Genomic DNA, 15,906 nt, shown 5'->3' on the forward strand with positions numbered 1-15,906 from the left:
ACTTTTAATTTTTTCCTCGACAGCATACTTCTGCCGACGTCTCCCAACGGAAAACCGGGTCAGCACCTGGATTGCTAAGCAGGGATGGAAGAAAAACCTCCCCAACTCTGCCAATATCATCAAGGAGTGGGAACCCTCAGGATGTGTGGACATGGTCATGGATTCCAGACACATCCAGAAACTGACCCGTTCTCAGAAGTGGAGAGGACTACTGGTGACCGACGTCGAAGGGAAGGGCAAGGGTGTCGTTGCCACCCGCAGATTTCAGACCGGTGAGGTGGTCTGTGATTACCATGGGAGGGTGATCACAGCCAAAGAGGGCCATCACATACGCAGAAATACCAGTGAGGAGGAGAATGAATATATGTTCTTTTACACAAATCAAAAAGGGCAGCCCATGTGCATTGATGCACATTCAGCTTTTTGTGAGTGCCACCCCGAAAAGCAGACTGTTGGCAGGTTTATCAACCACTCAAAAGCAAAAGCCAACCTAAGGCCCAGGTTCTATGCTGTGGACACAGATGGGGAGGAAAAAGAAGTCATTCTTTTCCTCGCAACCAGGAACATTGAGGTCAATGAGGAACTAATGTTTCATTACAAAAAGTCTTTTCGGGGAGAGGGCTCTTAGGCTTTCTGCAGCCATCCACCTGGCCTGCATTTTCAAGGCCTGTATTCAAGTCTACAAGGACATTGTTAGACTTTGCTCTTTTTATTTGTAAACTGCACTGCACTGGTGTAAATATAATAAATCTCTGTACAGATAATAATAAAGTGGAAGTGCTTAAACTTTAACTGTCTCTGTGTGTATGGTCTTGTATGAATCACAGGTTGTATCCCCCACCCCCACCCCACTCTCACACTCTTTGTCCCTATCTGGTCAGCTGTCTGTGTGTTTCCAATACAGATGCAAATTTCCTCCATCCCCCATAGGCAGAGGTGGAAAGTAACCAATTACTGTAATTGAGTAGCTTTTTTGTGTACTTGTACTTTTTAAAAATCTGTACTTTTACTTTTACTTAAGTATGTTTTGTGTGAAGTATTGTACTTCGCTATATTTTAAATCACATCCGTTACTGATTAAAAAATGTTGGCCAAATGTTTTTTTAAAGCAAAGAGTATCGTACAGAATCATTAACCAGCATGATACAATAACTTAACATTCATGCAGCCTGTTACACCTGGCAGCTAGCTCTCATAGCGACATATAAACTCTAACACAACACAACAAACTCTAAAAGAAATGTCCATTAGACCAGTGGTTCTCAACTGGTGGGTCGCGGACCCGTTCTGGGTGGGTCGCGGACAGCTGGTCAAAACAAGTAAATAATATTTAATGCGCATCTGATGTTTGACATGTCTTTTATTTTGAAAAATGATTTATCTTGAAAGGTACACGTGCAGCCGCCTAGACGCGGTAGCCATGGTAACTGTCATTTGATTGATGCTAACTGTCTGTGTTGCAATGGCGAAGCGTAAATATGACCCGGCGTATTTAAAATGCGGATTTTCGTACATTGAGGATAGTAAAGGACAGAAACCCCAGTGTGTTAAATGAAGTGAAGTGCTTGCAAATGAGAGCATGAAACCATCGAAACTGAGGCGCCATTTGGATACTAAACATCCTTCATGTAAAGACAAGCCGGTGGAGTTTTTTCAAAAACTACTCCAGAAGCTGAGGACTTCACAGAAGTGTCTGACAGCGTCGTGCTCCACACAAGAGGAAGCTCTCCGTGCATCTTACCACGTTGCTCACCGTATTGCTAAGGCAAAGAAACCCCCGACAATAGCTGAAGAGCTTATTTTACCTGCAGCCATGGATATGGTGAGAGAGGTCATGGGTCAGTCAGCGGCAGACAAGCTGAAAACCATACCGCTGTCCAATGATACCATAGCTCGACGTATTCATGACATGTCTGGTAATATTAAAGAACAGACCACAGCCCACGTCCAAGCAAGCCCCTACTATGCCCTGCAGATGGACGAATCCACCGATGTAGCTAACCATGCTATTTTGTTGGTTTATGTGAGACACATATTGGATGGTGATTTGCAGGAACAGTTTCTCTGCAGCAGAGATCTCCCTACCACTACAAAGGCAGAGGACATTTTCTTTTTTTTTAACTTTAATTTTTATTTGGATTTTTCATTTAATTGCAGCAGTATACATGAACACAAAAGAAATACAAGAGAACTACATCCAATAGCAGCTTATAGGTCTTCCATACAGTCCCAATACAGCAGTTTAGTCCTGATCAGTTGTCAATACCCAAGTTACTGATGGTATCACCCTCACCCCTCCTGTAGTAAATCCATTTCTCCTGCATTCTCAAGGTATGTGTGAACTTCTCCATATCATAAATCTCTTCTACAATACTCAGCCACCGTTCTCCAGTAGGGGGGTCTGCCTTACACCAGGATCTCGTAATTGCCTTCCTGCTAGCAACCAATAATACTTTTACCAGGTATACATCCCTTCCTTGTACCTGCTCCTGTGGAAGGTTCCCCAGATATAATGCCAAACAGGTTTTTGGTATCTCATATCCCAGTATCTCCCTCAGCACATTCCAGACTTCATCCCAATATCTCTCCATCTTTTGACATTTCCAAAATACATGTGTGTGGTCTGCTTCCACTTGACCACACAACCTCCAACATGATTTCTGACCTGGTGTGTGTCTCCCCTTCATCTTTGGCGTAATGAAGAACCTTATAACGTTCTTCCATCCAAATTCTCGCATATCCTAGAGCTAGTGGCCGAGTGTTGAACTTTGCACATATAATACCAGTCAGCTTCTGTTATTTCTATTCCGAGCTCCTTTTCCCATTTTTCCTTAATATAAAACAGTTGAAGCACCCTCGCTGGCACCTAGCGCTTGGTACAGAGCTGAGATTACTCGACATTTCCTCCCTTCATATGCATTTATCATTATTTTAATAATCATGTTCTGTTCTTTGGATTCTTCTGACCTTATTTCCTTTAGATAATAGTCCCTCAGCTGAAAGTATCGGAAAAGTTTGTTTGCCTCCAAATTAAATTTCTCCCTCAAAGCCTGGAAGCTCTGCATTTTCCCCCTCTCAACCAATATACACATTGCTATAATACCTATGTGCCCATCTCTCAAAGCCCAAATCATTAATTCCCGGTTTGAATCTCTTGTTATGTGTTATTCATCTCAGAATTTTTGCTTCATTTTGTAGTCCATACTTTTTCACTATCAAATACCAGATCCATAATGTGAATTTAGTTATTGGGTCTAACAATTCCTCTTCCCTTTTAAACAATTCCCTATCAGTTAGTAATATTTGTACCGGGCTAGCCTCTACCTTCATTTATATATCCTTCCATCTAGCTATATACTCTCTATTACACCAACAAGTTACGGCCCTGAGCTGTGCTGCATAGAAGTAGTTTTGCAGTTTCGGTACTGCCATGCCCCCTTTGTCTTTGGGGAGCTGCATGGTGCTATATCGTATTCTTGGCCTCCTACCTCCCTAAATAAACCTGGATATCAATCTATCCCATTCCACGAACTGTTTCTGTGGGATCATTACTGGCAGTGTTTGATACAGGTACAGTAACCTCGGTAATACATTCATTTTAATAGTTTCTATCCTGGAACTAAGGTCCAATTGTAGCATTGACCATCTCCCTATGTCCCGTCTGAGTTCCTGATTTATATGAATGTAATTAGCAGTGTATAACTTCTCAATTCCCTTAGTGATGTTCACTCCCAGATATCTAATGGTTTCCGAGTTCCACTTAATTTTGTATTTCTCTTCTAACTCCGGTGTAGGGGCATAGTTTATGGCCAAAATCTGTGTTTTGGTAACATTGAGTTTGTAGCCTGAGTAATATCCATACTCCTCCAGTAGGTTCATCAAAGCAGGGAAAGACTCACTGGGCTGCTCCAAGTAAGCTACCACGTCATCAGCGAACAGGCCTATCTTATGTTCTCGACCATTTACCTCCACCCCTTTGATGTCCTGATTCTGTCTAATCGCCTGTGCCAATGGCTCTATGAATAATGCGAAGAGCGTTGGAGAGAGACTACACCCCTGTCTAGTAGACCTTTCCAGACAGAAGGAGTCTGTGAGGCTGCCATTCACCTTGATCCTAGCAGTCAGCTCTTGATATAAGGCTTTAATACACTGGACAGATTTTTCCTTGAAACCAGATTTTTCAAACACCTTGTATAAATAGGTCCAATAAACACTGTCAAAAGCCTTCTCCGCGTCTACACTAACTAAAATTGCACTATTCTTCGTTCGTTGAGTCTCTTCTATAATGTGTAACATCCTCCTAACATTGTCCTGTGTCTGTCTTCCTGTAATAAAGCCAGTCTGGTCTTCGTCAATAATGTCAGTCATGAATGTCTCAAATCTTTTGGAAATTATTGAGGTGTATATTTTGTAGTCCACATTTAGTACTGATATTGGCCTATAGCTGCTACACTGCTCTTTATCTCTGCCCTCTTTATGTATAGTTGTGATAACGGCCTCCTTCCATGAAGGAGGGATTTTCCCTTCGTTAATTGTGTGTCTAAATGAGGCCAACAATACTGGGGTCAACTCTTTTCTAAAGGTTTTATAAAATTCTGAGGGGAATCCGTCACTACCAGGGGATTTATTATTCTTCATTCTAGAAATGGGCTTTTCCATCTCCTCCTCTGTAATGTCTGCCGTCAATAATTCATTTTGCTCTTCCCCTATTGATGGGAGATCCAACCTGTCCAGGAAGTTTCTCATGTCATGTTCGTCTGCCATTGCTGGTTGTGTGTATAAGTTTTGATAGTATTCCCTGAATATTCTCATACGTCTAGCCAATAGTCTACTTGCTTTGGGCCCTCCCTCATAATAGGTTTGTTTGACAAATCTAGCCTTTTTTTCCACTTCCTAGTACCTCTGTGTCGTTTGTGGCATTATGTTTCCTTTCCAAGTCCTTTAAGTGTCCAATTTGTGTATGGTAGTCCGCTAGTCTAGATTTCTTGCACAGCGTTGTATGTGCCATCAAGTTTCCTCTGATGACTGCCTTAAGCGCATCCCAAAGAATGATTGGATCTACCTCCTCATTATCGTTTTCCTCTATATATCTATTTATATCCATTTTTATCCTTTCAACCAGTTCCTTGTCATTCAGTATCCCCACATTCATCCTCCACATTGTAATCCTCTTCCTTTTGTGTAAGTTTATTGTCATATAGACTGCATTATGATCCGATAAATCTGCCACCCCTATCCTACAGTCTTCTACCCTATGTATGTCTCCCTTTGTCATGAAGAAGTAGTCCAGTCTTGAGTGCATTTGGTGTGGGTCTGAATAGTGTGTGTAGTCTCTCTCCAAGGGATGTATGTCTCTCCAAACATCTACTAGTCCCAAATCAACCAGTTGCATATTCATATATCTACTGTAATAGCAATTTCAACTCCTTTGTAAAAATACCCAACCTCCCACCTTCTCACCAAGATATCAGAATTGTAAATTCAGTTTATTTGCATCTCTACTACCTGAGATACCCATTCAAACCCTGTGTATTTTAAATTAGGTTGTCTAGACCTCTTGATTTCACACCTCAGGGGGTCGGTGCCGATACCTGCGAGAGACAAAACGTGTTGAATCACACCTTAGGTAGGAGGCTGACCCCACAGCAGACATAGGACGTTAAACACACTACAGAGGTGGGCCTTTCTCTCAGGTATAAATGTTGATGTTTCCCAATGTTCGGGGTCTCTCTTCATTTCAGAACCGCTCGCATGTTTTGTTGATTGACCTTTTCTTTGCAAAGAAAATAAAACCTTGTCGGCCGGCAGAAGTCTCTATTTCATTCTTCACCAAGAGCACAGAATTTCAACGACACTACTAAGCCATGTCCTATTCGTTTTTGTACTAGTTGTATCTAGATTGTAGTTTATCACCATATTGAAATCCCCTCCCCATATTAGAATCCCCTCTAGTTCTAGATTAATAATGTCAAATAATGATTCAAAGAAGGCTTTCTTGCTATCTGGAGGTGCATAAACATTGATCATAGTCACTCTCTGTCCCTCTAATTTACCCTTTACCATTATATATCTTCCCTCCCTCTCACTCATTTCTTTTTCGGGTTCAAATTTGGTTGAATTTGTTATTAATATGGCTACCCCTCTCCTATTACTTTGTTTGTGGTAGGTGCTATAAAATGTATTGTTGTACCCAAATCTTTTCAGTTTATCATGTTCCTCTGTAGACAGGTGTGTCTCCTGCAGAAACACCACCTGCATTTTTTCTTTTCTTAATTTGGCCATTAACTTTGCCCTCTTAATTGGGCTACTCATCCCATTCACATTCAGTGATACCACTCTAACTCCGTTATGCTGCATTATACATCAGTTCCCCAATACATTTTCTTTACCCATAAGCTGTACATGGACACACAAGAACATCAGCAACCGCTGTTCTATCCAAATAACGGTAAACAAAAAAGCGGTCTCCCATGGTAAACTGGGGTTCTTTACGTCCCCCCATTTCTCCTGTTGGTGGAGAGAGGGGAAATCCTTTAGTAAGAGGGCCCCTCTTAGCGATGGAGAACACTCCAAACTGAAGTTCTCCATTCACGCTAAAAATGTCCAACATATTCAACACTCCCGGTCTTAATCTAATGATTCTTTCAAAGCCAACAAAACGTTAGTTATAGGGATAGGTTTACCCACATAGTGGAGAATGAAACAAGACAGAATACCTTATTCAGTAAAATAAATAGGTTAACCTAACCGAAAGAGGAAAAAAACAATGAAAACAAAAGCAACCCTATATGAGTGAGTGTAATGTCAGTTATTCACCTCATCCTTCGCCCAGATTAAAATATGGGCTACTTACATGAATTTCACTAGTCCGGCAGAAACCAAAGAGCCTTTGAAAAGGGTAGTAAAAGTAATTTTTAAACAAAGGCAGAAGTTCGGGTCTGTGCCATGGTTCAAGCATCCAAGATTAATTCTCCTCGCCTCGCTTCCTCCAAGTGAACCGCCTCAGCTCCTTCCTTGCTCTCCTACCGACTTCAGTCTCCCGGTCCCCGACTTTGCGCCACTTAAAAGCGGCTTCAAGCTGCTGTTCCAGCATTGGTTGCTCCTCTATCAGTCCATCCACCTTCAACCCCTTCTTCTCCATCGCCTGCGCAGCTTCTTGTTGGTTGCCGTATGTCTGGACGCCTCCTTGCCAATGGACTCTCAATGATGTTAGAGGTGACTGAAACCTAATTCCTTCTCCTTTCAGTACTCTCTTCAGTCCAGCGTAACCCCGGCGTTTTGCAGCCACCTCCGCTGGGTAGTCGTGGTCGAACGTCACTCTCTTCCCCTCAATCTCGATTTTTGTCAGCCAGGCCTTTTTGAGGATGTCCTTCTTGGTTTGGAACTGCAGGAAGTTAACAATAATCGCTCGGGGATTCTTGTCTGGAGCAGGTCGCGGTGCCAGCGCTCTGTGAGCGCGCTGTATTTGCAAGCTGACATCCACTCCGAGCTTAAGCTCCTCGCGAATCAAGCGCTCCATAAAATCGGGTACTGAGTTCTTCTCTGTGCCTTCTGGTACCCCCCAGACTCGAATGTTATTCCTCCTCGATCTCCCTTCTAAGTCAGTGACTTTCTCCTGCAGCCTCCTTTGCTGCTTGAGGGAAGAGGCGAGAATCCCCTTAAGATCTGCATTCCACTCAAGTCCGCTGGCTATCACGGGGTAAGGTGTTGTCACGTTTTTATGAACTTAAAACAGAAATCGCCACCTTCCTCTCAGAGAATAACTCCCCATATGCTGAACTGTTTGACAACGAAATCTGGTTGGCACGAGTTGCATATCTTGCTGATGTGTTTGAGCACCTCAACGCATTAAATGTGTCTATGCAAGGAAGAGGACACAATATTTTTGAACAGTCCGACAAAATCGCTGCTTTCCAGAAAAAGATCAAACTGTGGATAAATCATTTATCCAAAGACAGACTGGACATGTTTCCCAGTGCTTGCCATGAAGTACAGCAGTTGGACAATTCGGCGAAAAATGACTTGAAAAAAACCCTCAGTGCGCATCTTACTAAACTTCAAGCTAAACTTCACCCCCGTTATAAAAGTAACTAACTAACTTTTACTCAAAGTATTTTTTTTAACAAGCTCCTTTTTACTTTTACTTGAGTATATTTTTAGACCAGTACTTTTACTTGTACTCAAGTAAAATTTCATCAAAGTAGTGGTACTTTTACTTGAGTCAAATATTTCAGTACTCTTTCCATCTCTTCCCACAGGCTGCTGCAGGGGAGCATTCACAGTTATCATGTTTGTATAAGCCAAAATCAGAGGTGGAAGAAGTACTCAGATGCTTTACTGACTCTGAGTATACTGCTATGGAGAAGAAAACATGCAAAGATTACTGTACAAATGTTACTAAGCTAATTACAGTCCAGAAGAAATGACTTACTACCTTTGGATAAATTAAGTTTTTCTTGTCAAAACTATAAGAGTAATCAAAATAAAACAAATATACAGACAACAATTATAAATGTTACTAAGTTAATTAGGTACAGAAGAAATAACTTTACTTTTAACTTGAGTATAATGAGAATCAGCATATGTGCTATGAATTCTACCTTTGACAAATGAAGTTGTTCTTTTCAAAACTATAAGAGTAATCAAAATAAAACAAATATACAGATAACAATTATAAATGTTACTAAGTTAATTAGGTACAGAAGAAATAACTTTTCTTTTCACTTGAATATAAATTACTTTATTTTTCATTGACTTCTCACCCTTCCTCATTTGGGGAGAATCAGCATATGTGCTATGAATTCTACCTTTGACAAATGAAGTTGTTCTTTTCAAAACTGTAAGAGTAATCAAAATAAAAAGCAAACAATAAAGTGGAAATGCTTAAACTTCAACTGTCTCTGTGTGTATGGTCTTGTATGAAACACAGGTATAATTTCAGTCCAAGTTTTCAATGAAAGCTGTAACATGGAGCCAGAGGCGCATCTCGTCACCAGGCAGGGCAGGCAGCTGCTTGGAGCCCCCGATCCGCTAGGTGGCGAAAGACTCTAGCGTCGAGCTACGGTCATTTACTTGCACGTCCGCGTGGCCGGAATAGTTGCAAGCCCGCGGTCTGCGTGTCTGGAAGTTGTCTCTGCCATGCACACATTGGCAAACCAAATGACAGCTATGCGAACATGAAGAGGAGTTATCCTTCCGGTAGTGAGAAAAAAGAAGAAAAAAGACGCAGAGGAGAGGAAAAAGCAAGACAGAGGTATGTCAAAATAACAACGAATGCTGTGCTGTGCTGCTGTCCATGGTGCTAGCTAACCTAGTTTCACCTGCGTTAAAATGGCCATACTTTTCACGTTGTTTTAAATGACTGTACAGTCATACAGCTGTTTGTTTTAACGTGCAAAGTTAGTTTGGCTCCACGACCCCACACATGGTTGCACTGTGTCATCATGTCACAAATGGTCAGTCTCTGGCGCAAGCTGTTAGACCACCGACTACCGTCATTACGAGGCTGGAAGCAGAACACAGGCGGCAGCTAAAAGTTGAAGATGACACTCGAATACTTTCAGACCAGAAGACGTAATCCATGTATTGCTTTTAAATTTGGCAAATTACAACGCACTTACAAACACTCACTGTGGAAAGGGCTGCACTGTACACTGGGACTGGAGATGAAAGCTAATATCAGCAAACCTATGGCAGGCTAATATTCTGGCGTTTTTGTTGTTGTTTTAGCGGCAACTGTATTTTAAGTTTTGTATCTAGGCATAAACCAAGTATTTTCACCACCCAACCAGGGACAATTTAACTTTTTGCTTTGCTGTGTTTTTAAAGAATTGTTAAAATAATGTGGAAATACTTAAAATGTAATGGATATGTCATGTGATTCATAGCCTACTAATCATCCATTATTTCCCATATACATTTATTTAGGGTCATTGCTGAAGTTTTTAACACCAGCGGTGCCTAGTAAAGAGAGCCAATGCGATGAGGTGTCCTCTTTGCCAACTGATGGCTGTGAGTATAACTTCTACAGTACATTACATCTAATGTCAAAGTCTTGTACATAAATGTCAAAGTCTAATGTCAAGTTTCTGATTTTTCTTTTTCTTTTTATAATTGTGTATTTTCAGCTCAACCTGGGCCATCTTCTGCTCAGCAGTCAGTGCCAAGTGAAGAGGGTCAATGTGATGATGTCTCATCTTTGCCAGCTGATGACTGTGAGTATAACTAGTACAGTACATTTACATTTTATGTCAAGGTCTAATGTACAGTTGAAGGAGAGGATTGTGCACATCCCAGGGAAAGGTGCAGGACAAAGTAACTGTAGTTTTCAGAGTGAGAAGTCTGCACACTTAGAATCCTTTTTGTTGTGTTTTATTTTTTCATGGCAGGATAATGTTTCGACCTCAACAGTCTTCTTCAGATCTGAATGTACATACATATAAATTTTTAATGCCAAGTTTCTGTTTTTTCCTCTTTTTTTAATGTACTATTTTCAGCTGAACCCAGGCAGTCAGCATCATCCCTCAGCGTGTCATCGGCCAGCAGGCAGTCTGTCTCCACATTCTCCAGTGCATCTACCTCCATTGCACAGTCAACACTTGTGCAATGGACTGCGTGTTTTGACTGCGGCCTTCTCTCAACGGACAATTAAGCTGCTGGCTCTCCACAATAAGACTCTTGCTGCAGTCTGGTTGCCACAGCAGCTTTACATGGCATAGCCACACATGCTTGGGCTAAGTGACTTCCTTTTAATGGTTTAGTTGTATGAGTGTGAGGTGTGGGTTGTATGAATTAATTTGGGTTATTTGTATAGGTTTATTTTTTTTCTTTTCTTTTCTTTTCTTTGGACTCTCTTGATAGATTTATTTTCTAGTTTGTGTTCAATTATATTGTAAATTGTGTATTTTCTTTGAATTAAGTGTATTGCTTTAATTAAGGGTTTAGTTATATTTGTTAATTTCTGTTCATTGTTTTGTTTTTGTGTTTGTTGTCTTGTTGCAACCCCCCATTAATTATTTTATCTTTGTTTCAGTGTCGGAGGCCGTTGGTGGGTGGTGGTGTCTCCCCCTCGTTTGGTGTGCTGTGCTCCCTGGTGATGGATACTTCACTGTGTGTGTGGGTGACCTTTTTCTATTTAGTTACTACTACTCCCCGTCTAACCCTTATCCACCCGATAAGCCTCTGACCTGAACTAGTTTCCTTTCCCTGGTGTGAGTGATTTTGACCATTTTTATTGTCTTAACATTTTTTTTACTAAGATTGTAGTAAAAAAAAAAAAGAACTGTTATACCTTGAACCACGTTGCAAAGCCCATTGAATAGAGTGAACCTGTGTCTACTCTCTGGGAAATTCCCAGGGTGGCGTTGTCGTGCAACCTTTAAATTTCTGGAAGATATTTGACACCTGATAGAAATTTACCCTACCCCTGCCACAAAATAATCAAAATACAACACACTGTTGCAGCGATATCTCAATGTTGTCAAACAGGGTGTTAAAGAGGAGGACGTTCGCATCAGACACAGTGGCGTCCCTCAGCTAAAACATTCAGGGCTAAAGACCCGGATGTTTTTTTAATTGGCTGCGAATATTAATTTTCAATTTATTTTTTTTTAAGGTTAAACTACGGTCATCTTATGTTTTGATAAAACAGTGTTCTTGGACAGGTTTGAGTAACTTTTTTTTTTTTTTTTTTTTTAAAGCCACTACTTTGGCGCACAAGTGGTTAACACCTCCAGGTCGCACGTGTAATGATCTTGAACCGGACAGGGAGGACTCAAAGGCGCTTCTCAAAGAAGTTTATTAAGAACAAAAAACGCTCCCAAGGAGGATGAAAATACAACAAAACACTCACTAGGAGGAGAGAATAAACACTCAAAAAACAGAACTCAAAACTTGACTTTCTAAGGCTACAGGACTGGAACTGAAGACAGACAAAAACGAACTGACAGCAAGACAAGGGAGACAAGGACTATTTAAACATGAGGTAGGGAGACACAGGTGGAACCAATCAGGGGCGGGGTTAACAATCACAACGGAGGGAAAGCACACGAAGGGGGAAGTCAGGATCTGAAACGAGAGGGGGAAAAGGTGAGTACAAAATAAAACAGGAAGTGCATGACAGGACTGGACATGAGTGACTTGACTAAACTGAAACATACAGGACCCACACATGAAACTAAACTAGACATGACCTGACATAACCATGATTAATATTTGACGAGACCTAACAGCACATCATTTCTTCGTTTTTCACGTTTTCCCCCCCAAAGTGGTCAGCAACAAAAGAGGTAATGGGAATAGAAATGATGTAAAAATGTATAATTTCGATAGATAGATAGATAGATAGATGAGAGTCTGACGGTCCCTCTCTCTCTGTGTGTACATGTGCAGAAAGTAAAATAGTTAAGCGCCACAAAACTCCTCCTCCCACCCCGCACAGTGTTGTGTTGTGTTTGTCTGTTTGTGTATGCGTGCATGTGTGACTGTGTGTGAGTGTCTGTGTGTCTGTCTGTCTGTGTGAGTGTGCAAGCCTGTGTTTGTGCTTGACTGACTTGATACACACGTCAGAGTTCAATTCATTTCCTATGGACATCCTCTGTCAGTCTGATTTATCATGTCTTTGTGTGGAGCTGTGTTAACATCTTAACGAGCACCCCTGTACCTGTTCTATTTATAGACGTTGATAACGAGCTAGCCCCTACAGCTGGCCACCTGCACCACACAGAGCAGAGCAGTGAGATTTGAGCTCGGTATAGTATGTATAGTATGAAAAGAGAAAAGATATAGCAACACTGTCCTGAAAAAGCTGCACGTTTTGATATATTAATTGTTGAAGAGCGGAATTAATAATAATAATAATAATAATAATAATAATAATAAAGATTTGAATAACAATAGTGTGAATGAGAAGGCAAGGCAAGTGTAGAGTGAAAGTAAAAAGTTACAAACAAGAAATGAACAAAGACAGTAGGTGTAGAGAAAGAGTTAATGCAGAGACCTAATTGTACATGATGAATGAATGTCTCTATGTCCATGTTATTCGGAAACTGTGTAGATAGACGGCAAAGATGAATCAAGTCAGAAGTTCTGTCTTAATACATGTTTAATACGAGCTCGGTTCAAGTCTACATGCCTGAGACACTGACAAAGATTCACTCCAGAACACAGGAGTCTTATACTGTCACAGAGAGGGTCAAATATCTTCAGTATGCAGTTTGAGCAGAATGTGACGTCCATGTAAGGCACCGGAAGTTATTCTGGACTCTATCCATCATTCTTTGACATGTTTTTACAGACATTGTGGTGCCATGCTGAGTGGGGTATGTTAAGAGAAAATACATACTAACAATTCCCCCTTTTTCTATTTGATTTCTTTTTCTTTTCTTTTCTTCTCTTTTATATATTTTTTCTTTTCTTTATATATTTTATAATTTTTTTGTATTTTATAATTCTCACACTGCAAACAATTGAATCTACTTAATATTACCACTTCAAACTTTGTATCCTGGATACATTCACTAAATATAAGGTTTGAGGCTATATCTAATCACTTCCATTCCGCGCGTGTTCCACAATATGCCGGTCCTTAAGGTGGTTCGTCCCTTAATGGTCATTGTCATTGGAGTCCTCAGAAGACTCGGATGAGATAGAAGTGGATTCACTTTTGTCGTCTGGTGGAGCGTAGATGGTCACGTTCCTAACCGGATTCTGTATCACCGTCATATTTGTAACAGAATGAAGAGATTTCATGATTAGTGCTCGAAAAATAGGAAAGCAACAACCCATCAGTACGGTTACAATGAGAATAATCCCAATGATAGGTGCAAATATGCTCAAAATCCATGCAGTGATAGGGTGTCCTCTAAAAAATCTGAAAATGTTATCCCATGATTGTTGATTCAAATAGCCTCCTGTGGCTCGTGCATCTTTATTGGTTCGTACAATTCCTTCTTGGATCTCTCTAAGATTTAGGACAATTGCGAGTGACACCCATGCTATGTTGTATAATTCCCGTTATGGCGTTGACACATACTTGGGGTGATGTCATTTGTGTGGCTTTGAGCACAATCGGTTGAAAATCTACATAAGCGTCTTGATCTAAGTGTACGAAAAAATTTGGAATAAGATTTTTCCATACTGCATTACAAAATTCAACAGTTGGTCTTTCAGTTACAACACTTAGTACTATAATTCGAGTAGTAATTACTTCATTTGTTACTGACTGATATTCAACTCTTACATCTACAGTGTATGATTCTATTGTAACATAGGTAACATTATGAATGTAGTAGGATCGAGTTGCGTTAGGAGTTAATGGATAATACAAACACTGCATTTCCAATTCAGTTATTGGAACATGTTGTAGCATGCCTACTTCTAAGTATGGTTTAGGCTTAGCAATTCTTGCTGGGATTGCTCTTCTCATGCGTTTATAAGGATCATTATTCAACAATTCCTCCTTACGTGTCAGTGTGTTATTATCCGGTTTTATCTTCCAATTATCTTTACTCGTGTTGTTATTTTCACATGTAACAATGGTACCCGTGTTAGCATCACAAGCAATGAGTACATAAGGGATGGTTACGCAACAGGCAAGTATACAACAAGCAATTATAAGATTTATGTATAGATATACTTGAGGTAAGTTGTATTTTACACTCGCATCATGCATCTTATTAATTTTGCGTGTTTGTTGAACTTCTGTTAGTTCGCCACTTATGTTGATGCCAAGCTCGGAAGGGGTGCAGCCTTGATTCTGGTTGCATGGATCCATTGCGGTTGGCCTTTGACTTTGACCGCTGTCCGCGTTACCAACAGAACTTGTGTTGGTGGGCCGTAACGTGGTTCTCCTTCTGTGGGTTTCAGACTGCCGACCAGGACGTAATCTCCTGGTTGGAAGGTATGTGTGGGTGTGTCAGCTGGAGAGGGAAGAGAATCTATCACCTGCTGAGAATATTTAGAGACAAAAGAGAATAAATGTTTAACGTAGTTTTGTTGCAATTCTTGTAATTGTGTTAGGTCTTCTGCTGGTCTCGCATTCATCTGAACACCTAAAGGAAAAGGACGGGCCATTAGTACTTCATGTGGTGATAAACCAGTAGTTTTGTTAGGCATTGCTCTAATGGACAAAAGTGTAAGAGGTAAAGCTTCAATCCAATTTATTTGTCTTGATTGATGAATCTTTATCAATTTGTCCTTTATGGTTCTATTTGTTCGTTCCACCTGTCCTGAACTTTGTGGATGGTATGGGATATGGAAGGTCCATTTGATTCCCAATGCTAGTGCTAATTGTTTAGTTACACGTGATGTAAAGGGTGTGCCATTATCTGAATCAATGCCTGCAGGTATCCCGTATCGTGGAATAATATGTTCCATTAAGCACTTAACTACTGTTTGTGCATTTTCTTTTCTAGTGGGAAATGCTTCTGGCCATTTTGAAAATCTATCCACTATTACCAAGAGATACGGATAACCTTTACATTTTGGCATATGTGTAAAATCAATTTGCAATGATTGGAAAGGTCCTTCTGGCTTAGGCAGGTGGTCATGTTTTGGTCGATTTACATGTGGATTACATCGGGCACAGATCAAGCATCTTTGAATAAATCTTCTAACGTGTTCTTCCAGTCCTATTGTAAAAAACAATTTAGAGATGTAGTCTGTTACTGCCTTGTAATTAACATGCGTCACACCATGTACATAGGAAATAAGAGAATCATATGCTAGTTTGGGTAAAACTATACGATTATCTCTAAATTTCCACAGATTGTCAATGTCTTGGTGACATCCTTTTTTCTTCCACAATCTTACTTCAGCATCTAGGGCTTGTTTCTGAAAGGTAATCAGATCGTTAATGGTAAAAGGTGGATCCGAAATCTGTGCAGCAATCACAACAGTATTTAGCCA

This window comes from Scomber japonicus, chromosome 16, assembly GCF_027409825.1.
Source record: "Scomber japonicus isolate fScoJap1 chromosome 16, fScoJap1.pri, whole genome shotgun sequence".
NCBI classification, from domain to species: Eukaryota; Metazoa; Chordata; class Actinopteri; order Scombriformes; family Scombridae; genus Scomber; species Scomber japonicus.